The following is a 23,554-nucleotide window of genomic DNA, read 5'->3' on the forward strand; positions in this document are numbered from 1 at the left end:
CGAGAATCTTATTTGAATAATACTTTTGTCCAAATGCTGCACCATACTCACGATGCCACAAATACTACGAACTGCTGGATTTGTGGTATGCTTCCAGCTCATCAGAAGAAAGGTCGAATGCCATTTATTCCACTTCCTTTTTCGCATAATGGTTCTTGTCGAGCTTGGTACACTCTTCTCTTTTCGAACAGAAAACCTACTGTAGGTGGACTTCTTTTCCGCTTGAATAAAGAGTGTTATCAAGACGAACATGGTTATCCTCAGGCGAATGGAACTATATGGGAGTGGGAAGAATATCGACCGGACAATGCCTCTACACCTTATGTCTTCACCCATACGAGAGACTCTACTACGAACAATGAATCTGTGATTACCGTAACACGAACCAGAGCAAATTTATGTGTGCAAAGTACTGGACGAATTCCAGTAGGGACCAGTGAATGTGTTGTAGTGTTAAATATAGATGGAATAAACGATAGTACGTTTTTAGCTTCACATAACACATATTTAGTATGTGGAAATCATGGTTATCATAGACTACCTATAGGGTGGTCCGGTGTTTGTTATGTATCTTTCCTATTGCTACCTGTTTTCCTTGCACCTGCCTCTTATCACCAAGATTTTAAGTTGTTTCAAAATATTTCTATGAATCGATATAAACGAACAATTCGGATTGATGACATTGATCAAACTGATACTAGTCTGCAGCAATATGTTGATTTTAATTTAGGCCTGCTCTCGTTTGTAGGTGCTGCCTTAAACAGCAGGAAAATACGACGAATAACTAGAGTAGTGGAAGCTGTCACCAATGAAACTGCTGTAGCACTTGGTAACATTACTGAGGAACTACAAATTGCTAGAATTGTAACTCTTCAGAACCGCATGGTTCTGGATGTCATGTTAGCCGATAGAGGAGGAGCATGTAAAGTCATCGGAAGTAGTTGTTGTGTGTATATACCTGATAATTCGCCGTCTGTTTATGAAGCAGTTCTTAAACTGCATAAAATAGCTTCTGATATTCATGTGAAAAATGGTACCTGGACATTTGCGGGATGGTTTTGGGCTCTGATCTCTGCTTGGGGTTGGAAACTATTGACTATCCTGTGTGTTGCAATTGCATTGATTTTCACCTGTTGCATATGTATACACTGTGGTCCAATGCTGTGTTCTATGTGCATAACTGCCTGCATACCATCCAAACGAAATGCCGTAAAAGCGCAACAATTAGTAGACAAAGAAGTAGCCAATATAATGTGCATAGATATACGAGATGAATGCACAGATTATCCTAGGAGAGCATATGTCTTTAGCTAACGCTAAAAGGGTCATCTGTTGTATTATAACGTCGATTGAGTTGAGCGTTAGCAAAAGACATCGAGTTTTAGCCATTTTCTTGACGTTTGGCGGCATCCATTTTGAATCCACGGCAGCCATTTTGTCTGCCACACGCTGCCTCGTGTCGACCATGTGCGTTGTCCTATCTTTCTGCTCATGGCCTTTGAATCTGCCCGGCAACAGTCTAATAATAGCATCTCTGTGTTTTGCCGCTGACCGTTAAGGTCCACATCTGCTAATGGTTAGCCCTAGATTGGAATGTGTTAGCCGAGACCCCACGACTGTTAACTCCTCCCACTGATCGATTTTGCTTCTCGATATTACCTTGTATGGACATAAAATGTGCTTTTGTGCTTTGTACCGCCTTCTTTTGAGCCCCTGTGTGGGTATAAATAAACCATGTGTCCGGTAGCCCTTTGTGCTACTTCTCATTGTGCCGAAGGGTACTGTCTGAACTTTGGCACCACTTCATGAAGTTTAATAAATTCTATGTTTTGCAATTCCAGTTTCCGTGCCAACTTTTTCCTTTGGTCTGAGGACTTCGTGCGCAGAAGGGCAAACCCCTTGCACTAGCGGGCCAGGCTGAGGCCTGCACGACAAATTGGCGCCCGGCACGTGGGGCTCATCGGTGACTCGGATGCCCGAAGGATTGGTCGTGACGAAGGTTCGGAACTTCGCTGAGGTCGCGATCGCTGCCAGATAAGACCCGTGTCTTGGTATCCAAGGTGTTCCTTCCTTACTTTCCGATCCGACCATCCAGGTGGCGCCGGTCCTCGACTGAGATCTCTTCTGTTGGTCTGCCGTGCAGTGACCGTTTGGTCGAATTTAGAACTTGGCAGTTGGAATCTGGACAGCCTACAATTGGTAAGAGTCGCTTTGCGGCGCTTTGTTGTAGGTTTTGGCATTTGGAAGCTCTTGTATTGGTAAGGCAGTTTTAGGAACGCTTGCCCGAGCACTTTGTATTTGGATAGACTTGTCTACTTTGGTTTTGTTTGGGTCCTATGTTTCGCAATATATGGGTTGCAATTCATATAGGCAGGCGATGCACGGAGCTTTCTCCGCCTTTGATATGTATAGCGCAACGTACTAAGAAGGTACCTTAAGCGCTCTTTACCTATGGTAGTGTATATCTTGCACTATTTTTGAGCATGCCTGTTTGCCGCGCACTTCGTAAGATGTGCTGCTTGTTTGGTGGTGCCAGTTTACGACTTGAAGAATCACAGCCGGCTCCCCCCGAGGGGACTCCTAATCAAGACATGTATGTGAAGTTTGGTCTTTCTGCCATAATGTATAGCACGTTGTGGCACAAATATACCAAAAAGGATCCTGAGTTACGTTGGCCATTGTATGGGTCGTTTGATGCGCGAAATGTTGAATATGTGGAGCGCTGTTTGTTTGAGCGAAAGTCTAGACGTGATATGTTTGAGAGTTTGCGAATGTGGGAGAAAGAAGTGCGACAGCAGGAGAAGCGTGAGCAAGCGTTGATTGAGAAAGAACAGCGAAAGACTGTGTATGAGAAAGCGCTGGAGTTACGAAAGAAAGAAACGAAAGAAATACAGGAACGAGAGGAAAAAGAACGAAGGTTACAGATATCTGGCCAATATCCTGTCCGTCAGCCTCTCTATCCTGTCCTTTATAAACCACAAGATGATTTTTTGTTATTAGATCGCCCTCCACCTCCGTATATCGCTCCGTCTACTCCGTCCGGGGATGACGAGGATTCTGACGCGGAACGACTGAAAACGCGGGATTCCCGATCTTTGCTGTCTGCAGAACGATCGGCTCAAATCAGACAAGTTGCTCGTAAAGCATTGCGCAGCACGCATTCTGCTGCCGATCTTTCCGCTAATGTACAGAATTGGACTGAAAAAGAGCAAATGTATTTCACTGCCTCATTTGCCGACGAAGTAGTTGACATGTTTCGGAAATATTCCGACGTTTTAGAACCTGTCGATATTGCAAATGATCATAAACAAATACGTGATGGTCTTCTTGTTTTTTCCCAGGCACACAATTTCATTAGACGGCTGGTTAAAATACGAGACGAGGCGAGACATCTGAAGGAGCAGAAAAAGGCTGCGGATGCCGTTCCACAGACTAATCCGCCCGGACAGACGCAACGTCCTATCTTCGTGACAGATAAGATGATACCAGTTGTCATGAAACCCATGCGGGAAGCCGCGCCCTTGTATGTTCCTCCTAAAGGAATGGGTGATAATGATGATAAAAATTCTGTCGATGCGAAGGGCTATTTAATTTATAATTGGGTTTATACTCCCTGGAATAGAGCAGATGTAATGGCACTTAAAAATGTATTACCTGATCCGCGTAAAAATCCAGCTGCCTTTTATGAAGAGGTCGAGGGTGCTTTGAATTCTTGTGTTATGACTTTATGTGATATAGATTTGTTTTTCGGTCTTATTTTACCCCCAGATATGTGGAGGACCGTTCGTAAAATTGATGATCGCGCTGTTCTTGGAGCTGATTGGAAAGAGATAGAGCGCATAGACGCGGATAGAGAGCCCGCCCAAAAACCACATAGGCTGATATTAGATCTTCCTGCAGCCATTTTAACTAAACTTAAAACGGTTATTCCCCCTAAAAAGATTGATTGGACTGCTTTAGCGTCCTGTAAACAAAAAGCAGATGAATCGGTTTCTGATTTCTTTACTCGCTTTGAGGAAGCCTTCCACGATTTTAGTGGTCAGTCTCTTACTGACGATACCGGCAGACATCTGTTTGTAGATAAATATGTTTCGAATTTATTACCCAGTATAGCGATTCGGTTAAAAGCTAGTGAAAGTTCTTGGACTACGTCCTCTCCGGCCTCTGTGTTGACGATGGCTCAGTATTATGAGCGACAGGAGGCGGAGGCGAAGGGGACTGAGGACAAGAAGTCGAAAGAGTTAAAAACGAAAGTTATGTTGGCCCAGGTGTACGGTCCGCCTTCTAGAGGTTACGATAGGGACACTGACAGAAATTATGATAGAGGCGGCCGAACATCTTCCAATACTTCTTCTGGCCGTTCAGACATAGCTTCGAATCAATGTGTATATTGTAAACAGTACGGCCATTGGGCGCAAAACTGCCCGGTGCTTTATGCTCAGAAAGAAGCTCGGGAGCGGGGCCAAGGGGGACCTGGCTCAGGTTTCTCGGCGCCTCGTGGTAATACGAATGATCGAGCCAGATCTGATACGAATATACGTCCACGACAAAGACAGAACACATTTGATAAGCGAAATCAATGTCCAGTATCTGATTATGTCCCTTCTGATTTGTATGATTCGGCTCATGCATAGGATTGCCTAGGATGGGGTAAGGAATCAGTTGAAGTTCCAGTAGATCAGATGGGTCCCTATGTTACAGCACATGTTTTGGGCTCTACTGATCGGTTTCTGGTCGATACAGGAGCTACACGTAGCGCTTTGTCTAAACAATTGGTTCCGAGGGCTCCCCTGTCTGGCACAACTATTACTTCGATAGGTTTCGATGGAACACCTTCCCTTAGCCCATTGTCCCAGCCACTCTTATTTTCTGTTGATAAATTTGATGCTCCATGTCCGTTTTTGCTTTCCCCGAAAACTCCAGATAATATTTTTGGCCTTGATATGTTAAAACACTTTAGAGCTACAATACGATGTTTTCCTGAAGGGGTGCGTGTCATTCTAAACGATAATTACATCGAATCTGATAGAATCTGTTTGATTAAAGAAGATGCTGCATTGGCTTCACTTCCTACATCCTTATGGGCTACCTCAGACACTGATGTGGGTCAGATGGTTATCCCTCCGATCCAGATTAGTGTCAAGGAGGGAGCTCTGTTACCTCGTTTGCCACAATATCGCATTTCACAGGAGGGAGAGGAAGCACTCATACGAATTGTACATGATTTGATACAAGTTGGGGTTGTTGAGGAGGTCCCATACAATGTTTGCAACAGCCCGATTCTTCCGATTTTGAAGAGAGACTCAGATACACAAATTTACAGGTTCATTATTGATTTGAGGGAGGTGAATAAGATAGTGATACCACAATACCCTGTGGTTTCAGACATTACGACACTTCTTACTTTAGTTCCCCCGACTGCCACCACGTTTACTGTAATCGATTTGAAGAACGCTTTCTTCTCGATCCCTATTCATTCTGATAGCCGATATTTGATCGGTTTCACTTTGAATAATCAATCGTATCGATTCTGTAGAGTTCCTCAAGGTTACACTGAAAGTCCGAGTATTTACAGTCAAGCATTGAAAAGGGAACTTGATTCTTTTGTATTGACCGAGGGTGTGGCTCTCATACAATATGTCGACGACATCTTGTTGGATGCCGACACCCCAGAGCAGTGTGAAAAATGTACTTTGTCTTTGCTTTCTTTCCTTGCTTTACATCATCACAAAGTCTCTCGAAAGAAGCTGCAATACTGTAGACCAAAGGTAACATACTTAGGTCACCTTTTGTCTAAGGAGGGACGTGCATTGACATCAGATCGAATACAAGCCATTTTAGATACACCAGTTCCTACCACACAGAAAGGAGTACGTGCATTTTTGGGTCTCACTTCCTTTTGTAGACAGTGGATTTTGGGATTCTCACACATTGTTAAGCCTTTGTTAGCACTTTTGACGAAAGATACCCCTGTACCTCTCCCATGGACAGATGAATGTGAAAACGCTTTCCGACAGTTACGACAAGCTCTTTGTTCAGCACCAGTGTTAGGCACACCAGATTATACAAAGATTTTCACACTTTACGTGCACGAGAAAGATGGATGTGCATTGTCTGTGTTGGTCCAGTTGCACGGCGATAAGCAACATCCGTGTGCATATTTTTCTGCAGTTCTTGACCCTGTTGCTAGAGCATTACCTGGATGCTTTCGTTCAGTTGCAGCAACAGCGGTATCTATTCGACAGAGTGAGGGAATAGTTTTGTCACATAAATTGTTAGTGTTAGTGCCACATGCTGTTGATGCCCTTTTGAATCAGACAAAGACGCAGCACTTGACTAGCGCTCGTCTTACAGGATACGAATTGACACTGTTAGCCCCCACATTACATTAAAGAGATGTGCAACTTTGAACCCAGCTACTTTGTTACCATATCCGGTGACTCAGCCTCAGTCACAAGAAACGCATGATTGTATTTTTCTGACTGAAGAACAGACAAAGGGTCGTATTGATTTGCAGGATACGCCCCTTCCAGATGTAGATGGTGAACTGTGGGTTGATGGGTCTTGTTTGAAATTACCGGATGGTACGACCTCAGCCGCATATGCAATCACCACACTTGAGACAGTAGTGGAGACAGCTCGCATACCACAGAAATCGGCTCAAGCAGCTGAGTTGATAGCGCTGACGAGAGCATGTGAGCTCAGCGCTGGTTTGTGTGTGAACATTTACACAGATAGCCGCTATGCTTTTGGAGTAGCACACGATTTTGGCCTACTCTGGAAGGAAAGAGGCTTTCTTACGTCTCATGGAATGCAGATAATGCATGGAGATTTAGTGCACAATCTCCTGACTGCATTGACATTGCCGAAGAAAATTGCTATAGTGAAGTGTAGTGCACACAAGAAAGTTACAGACAAGATTGGTCAAGGAAATGCTTTCGTAGATCGTATAGCCCGTGAGACTGCCATGCAGAGAAATACCACTTCTATGTATGTGGTGAAGTCACAAGCTGAAAGATGGTACGATGCTAGGCAGGAAGTGCGAGAGATACAGAAGACAGCTTCTGACAAAAAACGTGAACAATGGTCTAAAGAAGGAGAGTTAGATGATGAGGCTTGCTGGAGAAACAAGCAAATGGATCGATGGAAGCTGCCTATAGCATTCGTGCAACCCATGGTTCAGATGGCACATGGCGTAGCACATGTCGGAGTTCTAGCAATGACGAAAATGCTTACGCAAGTTTGGAAGCATCCTGAGATTGCCAACACAGCTAAGAGAGTAGTACAATCTTGCTTGATTTGCTTGCAATATAATCCTGGAAAGGGGACGCGAGTTCCATCTGGAGGGTTTGTTACACCAACTGCACCTTTTGAAGTCTTGCAAATGGACTACATTCATCTTGAGCGGTGTAATAATTTGAAGTATGTCCTAGTGGTGGTTTGTGCTTTCAGTAAATGGATTGAGGCATACCCCACGAAAGATAATACGACTATTACTACTGCTAAGGTGCTACTGAAGGAGTTCTTCCCGAGGTTTGGTGTTTGCAGACTTTTATGGAATGATAACGGACCTCATTTTGTTGGGGAAGTTATCAAGTATGTCCTGAAGGGATTAGGCATCAAGCAGAAATTTCATGCTGTGTTCCATCCACAATCTGCAGGATTGGTGGAGAGGTACAATGGCACTCTCAAGCTCAAGATTGCGAAAATCCAAGCCTCCACGAAGTTGACATGGCCAGATGCGTTGCCGTTGGCATTGTTGTCCATTAGATCAGTACCACATTCTCGAACGGGTCTTACCCCATACGAGGTGGTGTTTGGACGGCCGATGAACATCTGGGGAGTTCCGAAGCCAAGATCTGTGTATGATGTACCTTGTGTTTTAATGAAAGACTATTTGGCACAATTAACTGACAGCTTGGTTTCTATTCACCAACAGGTTCGAGAAGCGCTCCCGGATAAATCCCAAGGTGAGGGCCATGGACTCCGTCCCGGCGATTTCATAATGGTGAAATCATTCGAGAGGTCGAACAGCTTGGAGCCAAGGTGGCGTGGACCAGAGCAAGTTCTTCTTGCCACGAAGACGGCAGTCCGAGTGACCAACAAACGCAATTGGGTCCATAGCACCCACTACCGCAAGGTATTGTCGACCTTGGTGGAACCTGCTGTTTTGACTGATCACCGAGATATCCTAGCTACGGAGAAAGGCCCTGCTGTATCACCTGGCAGATCTGCGGAGTTCTTCCCAGACCAGACGACTTCTGGAGCAGCACGCTATGATTTGAGATCAAAAAGAAAGATTTGAAGGTTTTTGTTGCGAGACTGGTTGAGCAACCGCTCTGGGTAGTGGAAACGGAGAGCCGATATGACAAGGGAGGGGGATCAGCCCTGCGTAGTGTAGTGACACCTGTCTTGGTATGTGGCGAAGAAACCAGCGTCTGCCCAGAGTAAAGAGCTCATTGACTATTTTTATTTTTCTGTTTTTTAGTTTGAAGAAGACTTTTGAGACTGTGAATACTACTAAGAAAAGAATTTTGGGAGTATTGAGGGTTTTTGTTGTTTTAATAGTTATTGCAGTAATTACCTGGTTGATCGAGATAGCGAGCCCTGCTCGAAAATTTCTTATGGTTCCTACTACTCCGATTCCGGAAGAGCATCAGCATTTCACTCTTCCCTATCATGAGCATAAGCATCGAGAATCTTATTTGAATAATACTTTTGTCCAAATGCTGCACCATACTCACGATGCCACAAATACTACGAACTGCTGGATTTGTGGTATGCTTCCAGCTCATCAGAAGAAAGGTCGAATGCCATTTATTCCACTTCCTTTTTCGCATAATGGTTCTTGTCGAGCTTGGTACACTCTTCTCTTTTCGAACAGAAAACCTACTGTAGGTGGACTTCTTTTCCGCTTGAATAAAGAGTGTTATCAAGACGAACATGGTTATCCTCAGGCGAATGGAACTATATGGGAGTGGGAAGAATATCGACCGGACAATGCCTCTACACCTTATGTCTTCACCCATACGAGAGACTCTACTACGAACAATGAATCTGTGATTACCGTAACACGAACCAGAGCAAATTTATGTGTGCAAAGTACTGGACGAATTCCAGTAGGGACCAGTGAATGTGTTGTAGTGTTAAATATAGATGGAATAAACGAAAGTACGTTTTTAGCTTCACATAACACATATTTAGTATGTGGAAATCATGGTTATCATAGACTACCTATAGGGTGGTCCGGTGTTTGTTATGTATCTTTCCTATTGCTACCTGTTTTCCTTGCACCTGCTTCTTATCACCAAGATTTTAAGTTGTTTGAAAATATTTCTATGAATCGATATAAACGAACAATTCGGATTGATGACATTGATCAAACTGATATTAGTCTGCAGCAATATGTTGATTTTAATTTAGGCCTGCTCTCGTTTGTAGGTGCTGCCTTAAACAGCAGGAAAATACGACGATTAACTAGAGTAGTGGAAGCTGTCACCAATGAAACTGCTGTAGCACTTGGTAACATTACTGAGGAACTACAAATTGCTAGAATTGTAACTCTTCAGAACCGCATGGTTCTGGATGTCATGTTAGCCGATAGAGGAGGAGCATGTAAAGTCATCGGAAGTAGTTGTTGTGTGTATATACCTGATAATTCGCCTTCTGTTTATGAAGCAGTTCTTAAACTGCATAAAATAGCTTCTGATATTCATGTGAAAAATGGTACCTGGACATTTGCGGGATGGTTTTGGGCTCTGATCTCTGCTTGGGGTAGGAAACTATTGACTATCCTGTGTGTTGCAATTGCATTGATTTTCACCTGTTGCATATGTATACACTGTGGTCCAATGCTGTGTTCTATGTGCATAACTGCCTGCATACCATCCAAACGAAATGCCGTAAAAGCGCAACAATTAGTAGACAAAGAAGTAGCCAATATAATGTGCATAGATATACGAGATGAATGCACAGATTATCCTAGGAGAGCATATGTCTTTAGCTAACGCTAAAAGGGTCATCTGTTGTATTATAACGACGATTGAGTTGAGCGTTAGCAAAAGACATCGAGTTTTAGCCATTTTCTTGACGTTTGGCGGCATCCATTTTGAATCCACGGCAGCCATTTTGTCTGCCACACGCTGCCTCGTGTCGACCATGTGCGTTGTCCTATCTTTCTGCTCATGGCCTTTGAATCTGCCCGGCAACAGTCTAATAATAGCATCTCTGTGTTTTGCCGCTGACCGTTAAGGTCCACATCTGCTAATGGTTAGCCCTAGATTGGAATGTGTTAGCCGAGACCCCACGACTGTTAACTCCTCCCACTGATCGATTTTGCTTCTCGATATTACATTGTATGGACATAAAATGTGCTTTTGTGCTTTGTACCGCCTTCTTTTGAGCCCCTGTGTGGGTATAAATAAACCATGTGTCCGGTAGCCCTTTGTGCTACTTCTCATAGTGCCGAAGGGTACTGTCTGAACTTTAGCACCACTTCATGAAGTTTAATAAATTCTATGTTTTGCAATTCCAGTTTCCGTGCCAACTTTTTCCTTTGGGTCTGAGGACTTCGTGCGCAGAAGGGCGAACCCCTTGCACTAGCGGGCCAGGCTGAGGCCTGCACGACACCTTGCAAATGCCATTGTCACTCAACAAATGAATTAAAGGTTTATGGCGGTAAATATATCAAACTGCAAATCCCAAAGCTGGATCTTTAACCTATTGGCAGCCCATATGCATGCTAGTGCTTCATGTTCAATCCCACAGTAATTCAATTCTGCATTTCTTAGACACCGATAAGCAAAAGCAATGGTCTGCTCCTTTCCTCCAATCTATTGAGACAAAACTGCTCCCAAACCATATTAATTTATTTCCAGCAACCAAAGGTTTAATTTCAGGTGTCCAAATAATGTGTTCCTAGATCATAACAAATGCATTGTTAACCTCCTCAGTCCAGATATACACATCTCATCCTTAAAACATGCTTTGGGCAGAACAGCATTCTCAATGGCTTTTAGAAGAGAACATTTTGGTTTAATTCCATTTGCAATTGTAGTGTGCTCCAAATAATGTACTTTTTAAGAAAGATAACTGCACTTGTCCCACCTAATAGTGATTTTAATGGCTTTAAAATGTATAAAATACAACAACAAAAAATCGCATTATGTTCAGCTGAGAATTCTTCAAATATGAGCACATCGTCCTGAATAGCTTGCCCACCAGGTATATCTGCTAAAATGGTGCCCAGCAACTTCTAAAAGACACTTGCTGCAGAAGCAAATCCAAAAGGCAATCTTAGGAATTTTAAATCCCCAAAGAGAGTGATAAAGGTAATTTACTCCAGAGAATCTCAAAAAGTGGAATTTGATGGTACACAGAGCAGAATTCCAGAAGGGAAAAATAACTCGCCTGACCCAAATTGGCAAGCAGTTCTTGTATCCTGTGAAGTCTGTTACAATCCACAGCAATACATTTGTTCAAGGTGCTTAGACCTGCACATAGACGAATCGCCCCGGATTTCTTTCATATTATCACCTTTTGACCGCTATGATGAGTTATTTATTACTGCCTTCCACACACGTTTTTGCCAAAAATGCTTTAATTCATTCCTTGCGTGGAGTGGAGCAAATCTGACCTTATGAATAACAAACTGCATTGGCTTTAATTTAATTGTGTGCTCAAATTTAGTAATTACACTTGATTTTTCTTGAACAACTTCAGGAAATTTCACTAACATTTCTTATACCAAATTAGTTCCTGATTCTAGTACATCAGAAACTGAAGAAATTACCATGTTAGATACTACAATATGATTTTTAGAATCAGGCTTTAACGTAAGACTAAAGGTAGCTAGTTCTTGCCAGCCAATGATGTTTCTGCCCCTAATAGTTACGCAGATTTCTTTTAATGTTCTCTCTAAACATGTCAAGTAATCATGGAAATAGCATGCCTTATCGATATGCTGATTTACAAGAGCTTTAGGATGAACATCAGTACCCTTGACAATGGTGTAGCAAGGGCGGGTGGTCCACCCTGGGCAGCACAAGTATTTGGGGCGGCGGCCTAACTCCCTACTCTTACCTGCGGCTGTCGCAGGGCGGCAAGCAGCAGTACCCCCCGCTCTTACATTCAGACGCTGCGGGAGGCAAACAAAGGGACTGCTGCGGGCGGCACAAGGCCTAGGTACACCACTGACCCTTGAGTTTGACATCTAAAGCTAAAAAATGTTGTTTCCAAAACTGCAAGTCCATCCAGAAGTATAACAAAGTATATGACTGCAAGAATTGCAATACTAAAACAAAGAAATTGATGTACACTCCATAGATCACTGCTAAAATCACAACACCAATTTTACGATGGCCGCTGACATTCTGTATTGTTTGTGTGTAGTACATGTACACTAGTAGGACTCTGTGTGTCTCAAACTGGTTCTGGAGGCTCAGACTGTGGCTCCACAGCCCCTGTCTAGAAAGTGTGTATAAAAGTGGGACCCCAAACCACCCCATGTTGTTCAATTCCCAAGCCCAGGGACTACTCTGCACAAAACCTGAAAGACTACTGTGTGAGCTGGGCTGGTGCCTGCTTGACAGTCAGTCTCCCAGAGGTGAGGGAACATCACTTGAATTTTGCACTTTCTGCTGGAGGAGATGAGGGTCTTCCTACTCGTTTGTCTGCTGGGAGAGGGAACACGTCTACCTCGTCCTGCAGGACGAGATCTTGTCCAAGAGAAGAAGCCAAGCATGTCCCTGAATGCAGGGACACCCAGAGAAAACTGACTACCTGAGAGCAAAGCCAGGAGCAATCTCTGCATAGGGGTTTCTTCTAGTACCTCAGAAGGTTCTTGGTAGGAACCATGAAAAGCTTATGTTTATGCAATGACCCTGCCAGGTATGCAACTGCTTTAGTGATTGTGACGGCCTGGTCAGTGCTGTAACTGCCCTAATGAATGTCTCCAGGCGGGCAACTAGAGCCAAATTTCGGGGGGGGCTGAAAATATTTCGGGGGGGGCTAATTCTTCCAACCACAGACAAAGTGGCTGTGAGAAGGGGTGACCACACAACAAAAGCCTAATTTACAACTAAATGGTCTTTTAAAGACCTGTTAAGTACTCGGGTGCGGCTGCAATTACATGCTCGCCAGCCCGTGAAGCTGTCTCAGCCCGGGCTGACGGACACGACGGGGGGCTAAAGCCCCGGGTGCCCAATGGGTGTTGCGCGCCTGAATGTCTCGGCCAGTTGGGGCTGCAACTGCTGTGTTGTTTGTATCAACCCAGCCGGGGCTGGAACTGCCCTTGTGAACATATCGGCCTGGTCAAGGCTGCCACTGCCTTGCTGTTTGTATTGGCCCAATCAGAGCTTGTACCTGTGTTTGCCAACAGCCAAAGTGAGGCTGCAGCCATCCCACTGGATTGCCAGGACTACAGCAGCTGGGCCTATGCCTGTGCAAATGCATTAGGGTCACTGGTCGACACTGGACTGAACCCAGCCAGTCATGTGAGAAGAGATGGAGGCTATGCACACCCTCTGCAGCGGCTTCAGAGGACTGCTCCCTGCTACAGTGGGCCTCTACTTTCAGGGACTAAGAGACTAATTTTCTATCCACTACACCAATAGCGGTAGGAACATGCGATATGCATGAACTGGTTACTCATTTGACTTATGCTCCAGAATCTGCACATGAGGCTGGTTCATGCTTTTTCATAATTGCTAGGGGTGGAAAAGCTCGAAACCGGTCCTAGGATGCTTGTTTCCAGTCCAGGGAGGACCTGGCCTGGCAGTTCGGGCTGGACTGTTCCCATTGGGCACAGGGTCAAGACTGATTTGCATATGGCTGGGTCTAAACTGGAATGCCACGGTGAGCAAAAAACGATAGATTTAGGCCCATATCTCTGTACTGGGGGGGAATGTATGTCATTGTTCGGCATTCTGTTAATCAATTGTTCTTTTTGCATTTGTCACGGGGGGGGGAGGGGGGGGGGAGGTGAGCTTATAACCCCTGGGTGGGAGATAGCAGCAGATCTAGCACCAGAAGAGAAAATCATGACCAGGATCTCCACTTTGTGTAAATAATTTAATTGTGTATTAATTAGGACTGCAGTGAGATTAATAAGTAGTTTCTTTTCTAAAAAGACATGGGCTGGTCTGCACAGTGATTGTTGAGCTTGGCTACTCTGTTTGTTGATTGTTGAGTTCTGAACGTGTGCCCCTCACACTACCTCCCTGAGAAGCCTGGGGCGGAGTGCCTTTTCCCCCTGAGAGACAAGTGTGTAAAGGATTGTAATTGGTCACGGATGCAACTCAGGACACCAGTGGTAACCTACCTTAACCATCACAGTTCTGACCTCTGGCAATGAAAATTAAGGCCAAGTGCGCAGAAACAACACCAATGATCAGAACGGGAGTGGTTGCTGCTGGTGACAATTGTGTCCTTTGCACTATTTTAGCACAAAAGTAGTCCTCCAGTCCAAAATGGAGAAGCGGATGCTTTTGTGCTAAATTATAGTGCTTAATGCAGGTTTTGCTTTTTGCATTATTTGGTGTCATTGCAACCACTCTCTCTGAAATTTAGCCTAATTACGCAAAAACAGTTATGCAAAGTTTGCACACTCTTATCACTTACCTCCCAAACCTTTCTGAAATAAAAATGCTGAGTATTTGTTGGTCCATATTAAAACAGTTTGTAATTTTCACTACTGCTAGAATCATCGACTTCAAGCAAATCAGTTACTTTCAATAACTATCTTCCCATTTAACATTTTCCCAGTTAACCTAGTCAAATGACTGAGGATACAATCTGTTATCACATCTGAGATATTTATAGTGTCTGGCATGGAGTAGCAGAGCTGTCCTTTAAATCTTGAAATGCCTTTGGTATTTTTACAACATTAATGCCAAAGACAAAACACCAATTAGGAAAGAGTGTCACATTGCACATCATAGAATTCGATAAGCAAATTCATAGAATCGATATAAAATTTACATCATCTGGGGGTGAAAGTAGCTTTGTTTATTTTTCACCCGATTATTAGGATCACAATGCATTAAGATATCCGTGAACATCTCAATAACTACATGTTATAAATTTTTGAGACCCAGAGATTAAGATGCTTACTGTTAGAAATTGGGTTTCTGGTTGGCAGAGGTATTCACCCTGTCCAAGCAGCAAGCACAATCCTAGTCAGGTGAAGTCACAGACATCCTAAATTAACCTGTGCTCACCCTCTGGTAGCTTGGTACAGAGCATTCATGCTTAACTTAAGAGCCAATATGTAAAGTATTTGTGCAACACTTCAAACAGTAAAACTGTGAAAATGAATCCACACCAGGTTAGAAAAATAGAGTTTAATTTATTAAATAAAACAAGACCAAAACTACAAAAGTCCAATAAGTAGAACTTGAGATATGAATTTTTAAAGAATAAACAGTAAAATAGCGCTTAGGACCAATAAGTGCCTATTTGGCATATCTTGTCGCATTGCACTGGGGCAAGGTAAAAAATTCAGGCCAACCGCAATGGGGCGAGGGCCGGATACAGAGGCCTACTTGGGCACGGTGAACAAAAGTACCTGGTTGCGTTGAGGAAGGTGTGAGGTGCAGCCGAGGCCATGCGTCGGTTTTCCCCACACAAAAGGCGGAGATGCAGCGGTTCCGAGGACGATGTACTGGTACTGTATGCGATGCGTCAGTTCTGCTCTTGTAGTAGAGGATGCGTCAACTCAGGGGGGATGCACTGGTTTTGAAGATGATGCGTTGGGTCTGCTAAATGCAACGACAAGGATGCGCAGCTTCTGATTCAATCAAAGGCGAAGATATGCCAGTTCTGATCCCCGCACTGGCAAAGATGCACCTGCTCAGATGAAGGTGTGTGGTTTGGCTGAAGAAGCACCTTATGCCTCACTTCCAAGGGTCCCGGACAGGGTTGGCTTTACTTGGCAGGGAAGACTCAAAGATGGCAGAGTCCAGGTGCAGATGCAGGTAAGTAAAAGTCATTTATGTCCCTTAGACTTAAATAAGGAAGCAAGCTAGCAAGCCCTCAGAGTCGCTCTGCATTCAAGTGATGCAGGCCCAGCTCTTTTTACCAAGCAGGCCAACAGCCAGCAGGCGGGCAGCACAGCAATTCAGGAGTCCAGCGAAGCAGCAGTCCAGCAGAGCCGCAGTCCATCAGATTGGCAGTCCTTTAGCAGCACAGCAGTTCTTCTTCCTAGTAGAATCTTCACAGGTCCAGATGTGTACTGAAGTGGTGGTGTCAGAGGGCCAGTATTTATACCCAGTGGTGCCTTTGAAGTGGGGGAGACTTCAAAGAAAGGTCTTTAACGTGCACAGAGATCAAGTAAAGGCTGCAGGTTTAGTTTTGAAGCTTTTGGGAGGTCAGGGGTCTTCGGATCTCAACTTAGGATCGCTGGGGGGACCTCTTTGGAGTATGGTGCCACTCGACCTCGGGCCGTGGCGGGAGGGCGGGCGCAGAGTGGTGCACAATAGCAGATTCAGGACTCTGACGGTTAGTCTTCGGTTTGAGCAAATCTGGTGCTCACGGAAGACAGAGCCTGTTAGTTGAGTGCAGGGCAGGTCCTCCTGGCTGTGTGGATGTGCTTCTAAGGGACACACAGGTTTCTTTGCTGTAGGCAGGTCGTGGTTGGGACAGGTGGGTAGGGCTGGGGCCAAGTCAGTTGGTGCCCTCAGTTCCTTCCTGGGTCAGCATGACTCTTCAGTCCTTCTTTCTTCCTCGAATTTGAGGAGGCAAGCTTCCGTGTCGCCCCTAAATACAAAATGTAGGGCCATTAGAGGGGTGTGTAGGTAAGGACCAATGGGTACCTTCCTTGGGGTGGGTACACCCCCTATTATGCTACCTTCCCAAGGGAGGGGGCATGTGCCTCTTCCTAATTGACTTAGTCCCCTCATCTTCAAGAAGGAGGGGACTGAGATGTGTGCTTCCCTGCCCTTCCCACACCTGAGGGGTGGAGTTGGCAATGGTGGGCACACCTCTCTTCCTAAATTGGATTTCCAACTAAATCTCCCGCCCAAGTGGAGGTTTGAACCGGTGGGAGCCAGTTGCTGGGGGCCACAAAAGGCAGGGACAGCGTCTGAAGGCAGCAGGCCTTTGAAACTTCCCGTTTCATAGGCGCAGTCCATCCTGGGGGAAGAGGCATGACACTTCTGCACAGGATGGGCTTTGTTTCTGGACCCAAAGAGCAGAGGCTCTCTACCCAGGGGCGCAGAAACCTGTCTAGTGGTGGCAACAGCAGGCAGCCATTCAGGAACGACACCAGGGCTGGTCGATCTTCAGGGGGCATCTCTAAGATGCCCTATGAGTGCATTTTACATTAAATCACACATTGGGATCAGTGTGGGTTTAATGTGCTGAGAAGTTTGCTACCAAACTTCCCAGTTTTTAGTAAATCTCCGACCGACCCCTGCCCTCACCACGTCTTCAACAAAGCCGACGCTGTCATCGCACCCCACCTGCGGGACATCATCAACACCTCATTCGAAACCGCCACCTTCCCCGAGAGCTGGAAGCACGCCGAACTCAGCGCTCTACTCAAGAAACCTACAGCAGACCCCACCGAACTCAAGAATTACCGCCCCATCTCTCTACTCCCGTTTCCAGCCAAAGTCATCGAAAAGACCGTCAACAAACAGCTGGCCGCCTTCCTCGAGACGAATGGATCCCTCGACCCATCGCAGTCCGGATTCCGTGCCAACCACAGCACCGAGACCGCCCTCATCGCCGCCACTGACGACATCCGAACCCTGATGGACAACGGAGAAACAGCGGCCCTCATCCTCCTAGACCTCTCCGCGGCTTTCGACACCGTCTGCCACCGTACCCTAGTGCAGCGCCTCAGCGACGTCGGAATCCAGGAAAAGGCACTGGAATGGATCGTCTCCTTCCTCGACGGAAGAACACAAAGAGTCCGCCTACCACCGTACAAGTCAGAGGCCACCGAAGTCATCTGCGGCGTCCCCCAAGGATCCTCGCTGAGCCCTACTCTCTTCAACGTCTACATGAGCCCCCTCGCGGCCATCGCACGCCAACACAACCTCAACATAATCTCCTACGCCGACGACACCCAGCTGATCCTCTCCCTGACCAACGACCCCGCCGCCGCCAGAGCCAACCTGCACGAAGGGATGAAAGAGGTAGCCGAGTGGATGACGACCAGCCGACTGAAACTGAACTCAGACAAGACGGAGGTCCTCATCCTGGGCTCCTCGCCCTCCGCCTGGGACGACTCCTGGTGGCCCCCCGCCCTGGGCACCGCACCCAAACCGACGGACCATGCACGCAACCTGGGCTTCATCCTGGACTCCTCCCTCTCCATGACCAGACAAGTCAACGCCGTCTCCTCATCATGCTTCAACATCCTACGCATGCTTCGGAAGATCTTCTGGTGGATCCCCACAGAGACCAGGAAGACCGTCACCCAGGCCCTCGTCACCAGCCGACTGGACTACGGCAACGCACTCTATGCCGGAACCACCGCCAAGATCCAGAAGAGACTTCAGCGCATCCAGAACGCCTCAGCCAGACTCATCCTCGACATCCCACGACACAGCCACATCTCCGGACACCTGAGAGACCTGCACTGGCTCCCGGTCAACAAGAGAATCACCTTCCGCCTCCTTACCCACACACACAAAGCTCTCCACGATCAAGGCCCGAGCTACCTCAACAACCGCATCAACTTCTACACTCCCAAACGCCACCTCCGATCTGCCAGCCACGCCCTCGCCGCCGTCCCACGCATCCGCAGAGCCACCACAGGAGGAAGGTCCTTCTCCTACCTGGCCGCCAAGACCTGGAACTCCCTCCCGGCCAACCTGCGCCTGACCCAGGACCACCTCGCCTTCAGGAAGAAGCTCAAGACATGGCTGTTCGAGCAGTAGCGGCGCCGCCCCCCCCCCCCCAAGCGCCTCGAGACCCTATGGGTAGGTAGTGCGCTCTATAAATGTCTTTGATTGATTGATTGATTAAATCCATTATGAAGCTGCAGAGTTTGTAGCGACCTACTCCCAGATGATATATTCTTTATTTTTTTACGACACTTACAATGTCTGTGAATGAACGTACACACTGTAGGGGTACAGGGCTCATGCCTCTGTACCCTCACCTTAGTACTAGTGCACTCTGCCAGAGGGGTGACTTACCTAGGCCTTAGGCAGTGGATTGCAGGCATGGAAAGCAGGGGTGCTTGCCATGTCGACTCTTCACTTTTCTCTGCACAAAAACACATAGCCTGCTTGTGGCAGAGCAAGTAAGTTAAGATGCAGGACCTCTAAGGGTGGCACAATAGATGTTGCAGCCATCAGAGGCCTTCCTTGGCCACAGTGCCCTGGGTACCCATGGTACATTTTACAAGGGGTTGGCTGTGGCGAAGGATGTGGCAATTCAGGATACAAAGGTACAGTTTTGGTAAAGAACACAGTCCCTGGGAACCTGACTGGCATGGATCCAGGGCACATCAAGTCGAGTTGCATCAGATGTCAGGCAAAAATAGGGGGTCACTATGCAAACAAAGGGCACTTTCCTACACCCCCTATATCTAGTGCTGCCTGCTTCCCATGCAAATGAGAGTGTAATACCAGGAGAGAGTGAAATAAGAGATTGTACCCTATTCACCATTACCCTAAATCTTTGTGATCTGTACAAGAGTCTCCAGTGCTAGGGTCAAAAGCAACAACAATAGAGGGCATGCATGACAAGTCTCCTTCTACAGTACAAAGTCGGACAAGGCCACACCATTAACCACACAAACTTGCAGATTAGTGTAACTAATGACACAAAATAGTGACAAAACTCAAGATAACTCAAATGCCGAAGCAGGTAAAACCTCACGATTGAATACAAACATTTCTCAGCACCAAGGTTCACCACCTCTGCAGGAGAATCTGCCTCAAAGCCATGATTATAGTAAAGCAGTGTCTCTGCTTACTTGAGGCTCATACGCCTGGAACAAAACCTGCCTGCTTTAGATGCATATATGTGGAATTTGACTAGCCTTTAAAGAGGCTAGCTGGTTTTAATAAAAATACACATGAGTAATATACTTGGTTGTAAGGAAATACCGCTTTTTGTATGGTCACTCTCAAGCTTTCCGAGTGATGCTGCTATTTTTTTTACTCCGAGAGGGCATTGAGGCCTGCTAACCAGACATCAGTGCCCTAAAAATGTGTATATTACATTGGCTATACCCAATTGTTATAGGCTAGTTAACCTGTAAGTCTCCAGTACATGGTGCCCAGAGTACCCAGGGCATGTAAAGTTAGAGAGTCATCCCATGGATTGTAGCACTGGTTGTGCCGCCCTGGGTGTGACCAGGTAAAACGAGTCTCCCAGTCCACCACTGCCAACCAGAAGAGCAGTTTTAACCTGCAAGCCTGATTTTGCTATTTAAACCAATGTGAGACACAAATCTCCCCTGCTATTTGTGTAAACAACCCTTTGACAGAAAGGTGCTACATATTTCATGGGCAGAACATGTCTTTTACATGTTCTGGCAGTCCAAACACGAAACTGCAGTTCTTACTGTGGAAAGACTTGGTCACCCTATTGGCGAGTACATGGTTACAAGCTGACCCCTCAGCTCTGCTAACTCCTGAACTGTGCGACCAAAGTAGATACTCCAAGGCAACAAACGACTCATTACATTAAGCCTGACTTGATTCTCAGGTCGAAATTAATGTAACAAGTAACAATGTGCAACTTTTACAAAGTTGCCACTTTATTGGCTTCAGTTTTGTGTGCCCTTATCGGCTACACAAAGAGCTTGAGCCGGAGACAGCTTTCTGACCTTCTAGGAAAGGAGCCAATTGGAGCCCCCTCTAGAGAGAGGTGTTACCTCCCTCCTACAGGAACCCACAAGGGTGTTGGCACTAAATGGCAAGCTTCAAACCTGAAGCTACCTTTGAAGAGCAAATGGGGAAAACTTGGGAGACGGGCAGCCCTATTGTTTAGGCGGACTAGCTGTGTCCTGCTCATAAAGAGGTTGTGTCCATAGCAAACCAAAGCCACAGGGCTCATAGATCAGTTGGCTGACCTGTTTGCAACAAAGGCCCCAATAGCTGAGAAGCCTACTGGGGCAAGTTAGAAGCCCAGAATCTTCGAACCACTGTCGACCACTGACGTGCAGCACCAGAGACCAGGGCTCGTTGATCAAAGGTGCACCAGAGGTTGCTGAGCCAGAGAGAGTCGTTGCAGTGCAGCTTGGTCACCCAGAAGCCGAGTTATCGCCCAGGGAAACATTTGGCTGTGACTGCAATACTGGACGACTGGACTTCTACCAGTACAGACAGGACGTTTATCGACCTCGACCCTGTGACCAGGACTGCCTTACCCAGTTCGTGGACAGAAGAGTAGCCGCAGGAAGACCCCTGCACCCCACTGACTGCACCACATCCACAGTATCCATGAATATCTTCAGTATCCTTCATTTGTTACACAGGGCCACTTTCAAATGAAACCAATACAACAGCTAACGTTACCTGCTTCACCTGCTGATGTAACTGTTTATGAGGACCTTGCTGGTCCCCCTGACTGGCTCCTTACTGGAGTTGGGCACCTAAAATGACTGCATTACAACTAGTTCAACTTTTGTTGAATTTGCCAGTGCTTGTTTATGGTTGAGTAAAATACTTTGATTTGCTATACCTTGTCAATTCTATATCTCCAGGAACTCTCCAGTGGATGTTTTTCATTGTGGTGTCTAAATATACAGAAAAATACAGTCTATTTTTAGGTCTAGCCTAGAGTCAGTGCACACTCGCTGCTCTGCGAGATGTGATGTATCTACAATGGGGCTTTAACCAAGCCCATTGCTTGCTATTGGTTCTTTGTTGTGCCCATTCTGAAATGCTGGCTTTCTGTTAGTCCAGTGGTTTCCATTATCCTGCCTTTGAGTGTTCGGTTGAGGCCTTGGGGATTTCACTTATTGTTTTTTTTTTTGGCCATCCAAAGTTCACTGTTCCTACTGGTCCAGCGCCAGATGGCCCCTTCTCCCGTCTTGGTATTAAGCTTCAGCCAACGCCCTGTGGTGAGCCACCCAGCCACTACAATACATTGTTTGCATGCACCTCCCTGGGCCGGGTGCGGACCAGGGAGTATTTAATAAATGGTGACATCAGCGCACGTGGCTGAAGGCACGGACCGAGTGTCTGTGTGGTTGTTCTCTGGAGTGCTCCGCTAGCATCTAAGGGCCGCTATAGCCTCACCCTGCTGCCGTGCACTGCACCAGTGCACCAGGTACTGGCACATACCCCTGTAGCGATTCGGAGGTACTACATTGGTGACGAGGGTGGGATCCAACCCCGTGAGTAACTGCGTGGCTGGAGTGTGGAAAGCCGAGGTGTGAAGTGGGGCAGATATGCCGGATTCATCGGAGAGAACAGCGGCGGCTGGAGCAGCCGCAGGGCGGCCAAGCTGCGCAGCCCGGAAGACCCTCCCAGAGTTCAGCAAGCTGGTAGATCCTGTGACAGCGGCCCCACGCTGGCAGAAGTGGCTGGGGTAGCTGGAAAACTATTTTGTGGCCACTCGAGAGACGGATGCGACGGTGAACAGGCCGCTGATGCTGCTTATGGGTGGTGACAAGCTGTACGAGCTGTTTCAGGACCTGCCAGACATGGGAGGTAGTGGGGACTATGATACGGTGGTGCAGGACCTCAACCGTTACTTTGACCCCCAAGTGAATCCCAACTATGAACACTTCAAATTGCGCCAGGCCAAACAGCGAAGGGAGGAGTCGATTGACATGTTTTACGCTCAATTGAGAACGTTGGCCAGCACTTGCACTGTGGCTGATCGGGCGTTTGAGACACGAGCCCAGCTAATAGCCAAGTGTAAGTCGTCGGATTTGCGCAAGCTCATTCTCCGCCAACCAGGGATTACGCTGGAGGAAATACTCATCCTGGGATGGTCACATGAGCTGGCGGTTGCGCGCGCAGGCGAAATGGAGATGGTGCTTGTAAAGAAACCCACCGGGAGTCAGGCGGTGTTTCCTAACCCGATGAAGGAAGAAAGGATCGAGGCATTGAAGAGATCACAAAGTCGAGGGGTGAATGGAGGGGCCAAGCCAGAAGAAAGGCGCAGATGGTGCGAGTGCTGGAACTGCGGCATGGGAGCGCATTCTCCGAGGTTGTGCCCCGCATAGGGGAAACAGTGCATGAAATGCAACAAGTATGGACATTTTGCGAAAGTGTGCCAAAGTGGGAAGATGCCGAGAAGCGACAGGCCTCAGGAGGCTGGGCCCACAAAGTCCACCAAGAAAGTACTGGAAGAGAATGAGGTGGACAGCAGTGGGCAGCAGTCGTCGACAACGGACGACGGTGATGAGAATGTTTTTGTGATATCCCATGTGCGAGGGGTAAACGTCACCAAACGACCACCTCCCATGTGCCAGGTGTGGATTGGGGACACATGTGTAAGGGCGCTAATAGACACTGGGGCCTCAGTTAACATCCTGGATGCTGGGCAGTTCAAGAAGCTCAAGCCAAGACCCCGACTCATGCCGACAGCAGCCCGTATATTGACTTATGGAGGGGATACCCCGATCCCACTGCAA

The sequence above is a fragment of the Lissotriton helveticus genome, chromosome 4_1 (genome assembly GCF_964261635.1).
Source record: "Lissotriton helveticus chromosome 4_1, aLisHel1.1, whole genome shotgun sequence".
NCBI lineage: Eukaryota > Metazoa > Chordata > Amphibia > Caudata > Salamandridae > Lissotriton > Lissotriton helveticus.